At 39.1% G+C, this 8,052-nt stretch overlaps 1 pseudogene; it reads left to right on the top strand.

Moving 5' to 3' along the window:
• Positions 1-7,966, top strand: part of LOC120296054 — an 8,730-nt pseudogene extending 764 nt beyond the window's left edge.
• The last annotated feature ends 86 nt before the right edge of the window (positions 7,967-8,052 follow it).

Genomic DNA, 8,052 nt, shown 5'->3' with positions numbered 1-8,052 from the left:
AAAAAAAAGAAAGAAAAGAGGACAGAATTTTCCTCCAATTCTGCTTTGTTATCTCAAAGTCAGTGAAGCTCCTCCATATGTGGTGGGGGTTTTGATTGGAATTTGATTGACTGTAGTGAATGGTAGTCATTAGTATAGGTAATATTTGTCTAGCTGTACAGATGTATGTGGGTGGAAAATTGAAAGAGGAAAACCTAGAACTCGGAACTAGAATTTATAGTTGTGGCTCCTTTGTAGCCCTATTCCATCATCCAACTATACCAAGTGTTTTTTACTTGTGCTGCAAAGTGTTTCTACAACCGGACTGGCTAAAGAACCTGTCAAGAGCCAGCTTTGTGGTTTAACAAATCCAACCTCTGGTTCAAGTGTTAAAATAAAGATAGAATGGCTACAATGGTGAGACTCTCTGATGGATCAGTGGTTGACTGCAGTCTATGCCAATTTAATCTAAATTTTGACCATCTATGTGAGGCAATTCTTCACCCAAGCAGTTTTAGTCTGGTTTACAGATTTTACCCTTTCCTTTGTCTTTTCCTCTATCCCATCTTCTTCTGTGCTGTTTCTTTTGGTTTGTCCAATTCCTGGTTACAAGCACCAAAATATCTGATAACCAATTGTGGAAGGAGAAACCAGAGCTGGCTTTTGTATGCTCTTCATGCTTGGGATCCTTTGCACAAATAAAATAACATGGAGATGAGGTGATGGTGGAGAGAGCAGAAGAAGAAGAAGAAGAAGAAGAAAAGGGGGCACGGTAGGATTGAGTGAAAAGAAAAGAAGGGGGCATGGTAGGATTAAGTAGACTCTGGAGTAGAAGTGTCATGGTGTGCAAAGCGAGAGAAATTAAGAGAAGAACACGATGATAATGGGCAAAAGGGGTGTAATAGTGAGATAGCTATCCAGGCAAGACACGCATCTCTTTGGCAGCAAGCGACTTTTTCCTTACTTGCCGTGTAATCCTGCTGCTAACATCATTAGTCTCTAGTCCAGCTTATGCCCTGTCATGTTAATGTAATTGGAAAAGTCAAAGGCATGATGGTCAAAAGGCATAGTCATGTGCACTAATGAAATTAACAAAAGAAAAGGACATTAGCAAAAAATTCTGTGATGTAGTGAAGCAAGAGCAGAGGGTATTATGTGATTAAGTAAGGTTAAACAATTTAATTTTGTTAAATGTCTGATCCAAAACCGTAGTAAACCACCTGCTAGCCAAGCTGGTCTTAAAATAACTAAAATTTTCTGTATTGGTTTGGGTTTTTGGGCAAAACCTAGTCGATTGATATGCCTTTTCATGGTCTTATTAGAAACATGCATATAACATGGCTTGAAACAATTTTTTTATTTATCAGGCTTGGAATTTGATCATATGCATAGTTTAATTATTTCTCGTTTTTCTGTTCCCAGGGCGCTACTATTCCTATGTGTGCAAAAGGGACAAATATTTTGATCCCCTTACCAGGACCAATTAGTGCAGAAGATATGGCTATTACCGAGCAGGGGCGCGACTTCATTCTCAAGATGCATCAACTCTTTCACTACTATATGATTATGAAGAAGTTGAAGGAGAACTGAACTTTCTTACTCGAGTAGTTGCACTCACTTTTTATCCTGCTCTCTCTGAACGAAGCCTTGTGACGCTTGGTGAGGTAAAAAAAATAAAAAATCAGTATATGTGCTTGGATTTGTTGCATTTGTTCTTATAACTAACTATATAAACAATAAATCTAAGCATGTGTGCTATATGTCATTGTGGTTTTAATTTCCAATGGAAGACTTAATGGTGATGGTATCTTTTTAATTGTTCTTGTATCAAATGGTGGAATGCATTCGCATCGGTAGATCTTCAAATTGACAATGCTTCATGGTTTTCTCTTTGGTTGTGTGAAAATATCTATAAAATAGAAAGCATGAGAAATTCCAACTCAAAATGTTAACCCATTAGGCAGAGAAGGTGTGAAAACTGTTGATAAATTCCATGTCCTGTTGCTTAATACCACATCTTGTTTCATTTCTCACTTGTAATTAGAAACAAACCATTTCTTGATCAGGAACTCATAAGGGCACTGTATTGCTGTTGTTAGGCATCATGTGAAGTTTAACTTGTGTATTCCTTTTCCTACTTTATCTGCCATTCTTGTGAGTTCCTGTACTCTCTTCCGTGTATTATGGTAGATATGATTTTCTCATATATTGTTTCACAGATCGAAATCCTTGGAGCTTCCTCCCTTGGTCTGGAGCTTTCACTGGGGAAGGCTGTGGTGCTAAACTTATCGAGTTCAGCAAAAAATTTCAAAAGGAGAGTAATCCTTTTATGTCTAATCCCGAGTCTAATCCTTTCTCTGGATCTTTGTCCAATGACAATGTGTTGCCATCAGATGAAAGAGGCATTTCGGGGAACCACTTTGTGGACCTTTTGACAGGAGGGGATACATTTAATGAACCTCCTTCTCATCCGCTGGCAGAAAATGTTACATATGATGGAGACGACCTTGATTTCTTAGATCAAGCGGTTGTTGAGTATCATGGTGCTGAAAATGATACAAAGACATTTCCAGAAGCTGAGAAAACGTTAGCAAATGGTAACCAGCAGTACATCGGGCATCTGAAGTACCTTTACAGGGGCTGACCTGGTATGTTGGGATCTCCTCATGTTATATCATGGTTTATGTTCCTTGATGTTCTTTTCAATAGATAAATCTTAGGGAGATTCATTTTTCCCCCCTTGCACCGTCGTTGTAAATCTGTTGTCTTAATGTGCAATCTACATGATTTTACATGTTGATGTTATTTTTTATACTTTTGGTTCTTTTTTTAGCTTTATTTCTCTTTAGTCTTGGGCAGCATAGAAAGCATCCGTGGTTTGATCTTTCTAATAAGAAACCAAATTACTTATTGGAAATTGCCAGTTTCTTGTGTGGATTTTTCCTCTTTTCGCGCTTTCATTGGATGACTCACTAATTGTATATACAATTAACATATCTTCTGATGATAATTTTCTTCATACCAAGGTACTAAAGCATTCTTTCTATACTAATGTGGCGTTTTCATTGTTTGTAATATCTTATCCACAATTTTGGTAAGCCAAGGAATGCGTACCTGAAATATGTCCTTCCAAATTACGAGATACTATCAAGTGTAACTGCTTCTCTTTGTTTCATTATTAATCTCTTTATGTCTTAAGTAATTCTAGTTCATCTCAAAACAATGTTTCTGACATCCTTCCAAGTTACCCAACTTTTTTTGAAATGCTTAGCTAGCTTAAGATTTATAACTGTCAATTTAGTAACTTTTATAAAATGAAAATTGCTCTGACCAAAAAAAAAAAAAAAGAAAGTTGCAATAAGTTCTTCTGAAAAATGGCTCCAAGTACACAGTTTGCCTCTTATCCTTTTAACTTTCGCTGTCACCTCTTTTTTATCTCTAGGTTTGTCTCAGATAGCTAGCCTAAATCGGTAAATGTTAGAAATATTCTCACATATTAGTTCAAATATGCCCTTAACAAGTGATTTGTTGCACTTTCTTGTAACTTCATTGAGTTTGTAAGTTGACACCTGATGTGTTTTTAACAGCGAAAGAAGCTCGACTTTACAGAAGCCACGGAGCTTGAAATAGAACGCCTTCGACTAAATCTTTCAGCTGCTGAAAGGGATAGAGCTCTTTTGTCAGTTGGGATTGATCCTGCTTCAATAAACCCCAATCTGTTGCTTGACGAATCTTATATGAAAAGATTATGCAGAATTGCCAATTTGCTCGCATGGCTTGGGCAAGCTTCACTTGAAGACAGAATCACCGCTGCAATTGGTCTTGAGAATACTGATAATAACATCATAGATTTCTGGAATATGACTGGATTAGGGAAAATGCTTGGGCAGCATGTGAGGTGCATGCTGAGACTGGGGTTCCTGCAACTCCATTTTCAACAGTTTCATCAACCTCCTCACAACCTAGTCTCTTATGCTCTCAGTGTGAAAGGAAAGTCTGTAAGGTTTGTTGCGCTGGTAAAGGAGCTCTTCTTCTTCAGAGTTATATCTCTAGAGATCCCTCAAGTTATGGTAGTGTTCAGAGTCAGGGTGGATCAAGCCATGGTGGTCAAATTGATGTCTCAACGAACAGATCCACGACAATTGATGGTATTATCTGCAAGAGGTGTTGCCAAGGCATTGTGCTTCATGCGTTGATGTTGGACTACATCAGGGTCTTGACTAGCTTAAGAAGAAGTGCTCGTGCTGGTGATGCTGCTTATACAGCCTTGTATGAGGTGATGGGATCTTCCTTACGGGATTATCCATCTGAAAGAAATAGATATTCTAATCCTAAGAGAGCTGTTAAAGCTCAAAGAAAACTACTTAAAGGAGAGGAATCACTTGCTGAATTCCCTTTTGCCAGCTTGTTGCATTTGGTAATTTCTTGCATCTTACATATTTCAGAGCTTTCCTTGTCTTTTCCATTATTACAACTATTTTCAGCTCTTGGTGCCTTCATTTTGAGGAGAATATTTGTGAACTAAAGGTGGGTCTTCTTTGAACAATGTTTAAGACTGACCAGCTTTTGTTAGCTGCCCAACTACTGGAAATGTGGTAGATGTGTGCTTTCCTATAAACCAAACAAAACCTTTAACAAGTAACTCTCTGAAGCAATAGTCATGCATGCTTTTCGAGAGATTTTCTTCATTCTTCTCTCTCTCTCTCTCTCTCTCTCTCTCTCTCGACAGTTTTGAGCTTGGCCTAAACCAATTTTCTTATAATAAACTATAGTGATGCCCTCGATTGTCTAAATTTCAAGTGGTAGTTTTTTTAGATTTTAGAAGTATAGTCCTTTTGGAAGTAACAGGGATTTATGGTTGAGGTATCCTGAAATTTCTTTGAATAGCATCCAGATAAGTTTCCTCTCACTGGTTAGTGGAAAAGGATGCATAAATTGCTGGACTTCCACGCTGAACATATAACTCCAGAATCCTCAATCCTATTAACTATCCACATATGGAGTGGGAAAATAACATCAAACTGAGGAGCTTTATTTCATTTTAGAGGACATGTTCATGCTTCCTAGAGCCTGTATACAAGTGCTTGCGGCTTTGATTATGCTATAGCTATTGTAGCGTATGGGAGTCAAAATTTGTCCAATTGTTAATTTCAGGACTTAAAGCAAAAAGACATATCTTAGTGTGCCATGTTCCTATCTTTTCTGTACATGCTGTTTGCAAGAAGGTTGAGAAAGCAGTTTGTGCTTCTAGATTCTATGGGTTGGCTTTTAAATGGCTTTTCCTACCAAGCATTTGATGGTTAACATCCATAAAGCAAAGTTGGGAGTAAAAAGCCCTCCAACACCATCAAGTTGTTTCATTTGACATCTATATTTTTACATCATTGGTTTTTACTTGTGTGTAATTTTAGGTCCCAACAGCAGTGGGTTCTGCCCCACCATTATCATTGCTTGCTCCACTAGCTTTTGGGTCGGAGCATTCGTATTGGGAGGCTCCTACCAGTGATTCCTCTGTTGAACTGGTCATTGCTCTGGGAACCCTTTCCGATGTCAGTGGAGTGATCATGCTTGTTAGTCCATGTGGCTATTCTGCGGCGGATGTTCCCAGTGTAAGTGAAGTTATAGGATGTCAGTAACCTATTTAATGCATCAAAATCTGCTGGGTTCCATGAGTTGGGTATATCCTTATCTGGCTGAATTGTTATTTCATTTGTTGATGGATTGACCGTCCATAGTTTGCCCTGAATCAAATTACATTTGTTGCATTGTATGTAAACAAACAGTTGAAGTATGACACCTAACACACCCTCGTGCCCCCACCAAAAAAAAAAAAAAAAAACAGTTGAAAAGATATAATGTAGTGGATAGGTGATTTTAATTCTTCGAATTCTGTGCTCTTCTTGAGAGGAATTGTAGGAGATAAGCATAAGCCATATAAATCTCATGGGTGGTCCCAATCGAGTCGTGGAAATTGTGCCAGTCTAGTACAGGAGTTTGGTACATCTATTTGTGCTTAGATATGCTTTTAAGTGCATGTGGGCTATGCTAATCATGTGAGGAATGATATTACGAATATACAATTGGGATAACTGAAATGAGCTTTCAGATGGAAGAGGATGACATAACTTGTTTGATTTCACTCCTAAGGTGAGTACTATCCTCCTTCCCTTGAGGTGCTTTGTTAGAACAAGTGATTATGAGAATCAATCACTGCCTGTTGAGTTCAGATGTTTTGGCCCCACCAAGTACAGTCTCGTCGTTACTACATAACTAGAAACTTTATCGCTTACTTTGGGTAGAACTCTTCTGATGCAATGACAGGTGCAAATCTGGGCTAGTAACAAGATACAGAAAGAAGAAAGATCATGCATGGGAAAGTGGGATGTCCAGTCTCTTATAGCATCTTCCTCAGAATTCTATGGTCAAGAAAAATTGGCTGGGGAGGATGAAGTACCCAGGCATATAAAATTTGCTTTCAGAAATCCTGTCCGATGCCGCATTTTATGGATTACTCTGCGCCTTCAGCGTCCTGGTTCCTATTCTGTTAATCTTGAGAAAGATATCAATCTTTTAGCTCTGGAAGAGAATCCGTTCTCACAGCTTAGCCGGCGTGCTTCCTTTGGAGGCTCAGTTGAAAGTGAACCCTGTATTCATGCCAAAAGAATATTAGTCGTTGGAAGCATGGTAAAGAAAGAGACGGAGCTACCACCAGGCTCTGACCAGATGAATTTGAGAAACTTGTCAGACAGAGTTCCTCAGTTAAATAGGTTTAAGGTACTACTGATTTCCAAGCATTTCTTTTACTCGGCTTCATGTCGAACTTCCAATCATGCTATTTGCTAATGACCATCTTATCCATCAATGACTTTTTATAGGTTCCTATTGAGGCTGAGAGGCTCATGGATAATGATCTTACCTTGGAGCAGTACCTTTCTCCTCTCTCACCTTTGATTGCAGGATTTCGTTTAGATGCTTTTAGTGCAATTAAGCCACGGATCACCCATTCGCCGCTTCCAGATGCATATACGCAGGATGGGTTGACATTAATGGACGAGAGATACATCTCTCCAGCTGTGCTATATATGCAAGTTTCTGCCCTCCAGGTACCTTTGAAATTGCCATTCCACACCCTTGAAGTTGATGTACACTTGCTTCTCCATTGCACGGGGCATGCTTCTGTCTTATTTGCTGTAGTGTTCAGAGTGGTGTGTCTTTAGTGAATCTCCTCTGTACGTGCTTGTCTTGAATGTGTTCAATTTGTTGAATACTCTTTACATATGTGTTCTCTCTCTTTCTCCTCCTCTCTCACATGCATGCGCCCTTGCTGGGAGACAGATTCGGTGACAGCTTTTCAGATGGTGTCTTTTGCTTGTACTTTTGCAGACATATATTTTCTTTTTATAGATCTACTACCCCGTCCGTTAGTTTTAACCAGAGAACAATTTGTTCCAGGACTCCCACAAAATGGTGACTGTAGGAGAATATCAGTTGCCCGAGGCGAAACCCGGCACTCCCATGTACTTCGACTTCCATAGAAAGATACAAGCACGTCGAGTTACATTCAGACTTCTCGGCGATGTCACCGCATTTGTTGATGACCCTGCCGAACAGGAAGACCCGAACTTTAGAACTTCACAATTGGCCGCTGGGTTGTCGTTGTCGAATAGAATAAAGTTGTACCACTATGCGGATCCGTACGATATGGGAAAGTGGGCCAGCCTTTCGGCTGTTTGAATCACGTCATATCTTTATCGAGATTTTTGGTTTTGGTTGCAATTGGTATTCTATTCTTTCCACCATATCAGATTTCTTGTAAATTAGGATGTGTCAGTGTATTATTATTCATCGACTTAGCGAGATTACGGGGTCATTTCTGTTGTATGGTTTTCCTTGTATAAGGTGAACATAGTCTACGGGAAATTTGTTTCTCTAGAATGTTTCTCTAGAATATTATGGGACGAAGAAAATCAAGTTTTTTTTTTAGGAATGCGAGTGGTGGAGGCATGGTTTGTTTCTCTGCTTGAGGACTACTGAGCATGTTGTAACAACGCTTCTTCTCTAGGCACTTCTACA

The sequence above is a fragment of the Eucalyptus grandis genome, chromosome 7, assembly GCF_016545825.1.
Source record: "Eucalyptus grandis isolate ANBG69807.140 chromosome 7, ASM1654582v1, whole genome shotgun sequence".
Classification (NCBI taxonomy): Eukaryota; Viridiplantae; Streptophyta; class Magnoliopsida; order Myrtales; family Myrtaceae; genus Eucalyptus; species Eucalyptus grandis.
This window is presented reverse-complemented; position numbering and strand designations above follow the sequence as displayed.